The sequence below is a fragment of the Penaeus monodon genome, chromosome 31 (assembly GCF_015228065.2).
Source record: "Penaeus monodon isolate SGIC_2016 chromosome 31, NSTDA_Pmon_1, whole genome shotgun sequence".
NCBI lineage: Eukaryota > Metazoa > Arthropoda > Malacostraca > Decapoda > Penaeidae > Penaeus > Penaeus monodon.
This window is the reverse complement of record NC_051416.1, coordinates 32236905-32237353: the sequence shown is the minus strand read 5'-3', so window position 1 is coordinate 32237353 and position 449 is coordinate 32236905. Positions and strand designations below refer to the sequence as shown.

Here is a 449-nt window from a genome sequence, read left to right as displayed (position 1 = left end):
AGAATTCACTGAGAATTGAATTTTTTGTTTCTGTAGATAATCGATTCTCACGGAACTGCAATTCTTAGACAAACCATAATGAGAAGGCGAAATGTAGAACAGTCTACCTATCTACTTCTTTTAGGTCAAGTTGCTCAAGGGAAAAAATCAGATTATTGTGGAGGGCGTTTGACCCCCCCCCCAAAAAAAAAAAAAAAATGTCTTGACATTTATACCAAAATCATACATTCTAGTCCCCTTCCCAAATAATATGTGGCGCTTTCATTTTAACACCTCTAAATAATCTAAAAAAAAAAAAATGCGTATTTTATACAAAAGGCTGTACGTGCTTGATATTGTTAAGATAAAATATTTTGTTCAACTGTCGAGTATACAATGAGAAATTTTAGTTAAGTCCATTTGTTTGTAGAATATGAATTTGAAAAATATTCAGTTTTACCACCACTTCT

At 31.8% G+C, this 449-nt stretch overlaps 1 protein-coding gene across 1 annotated transcript in view; it reads left to right on the top strand.

The window, feature by feature from the left end:
- Positions 1 to 449, top strand: part of LOC119593176 (orexin receptor type 1-like) — a gene marked incomplete at its 5' end in the record, with an annotated part of 128215 nt that overhangs the window by 58746 nt on the left and 69020 nt on the right.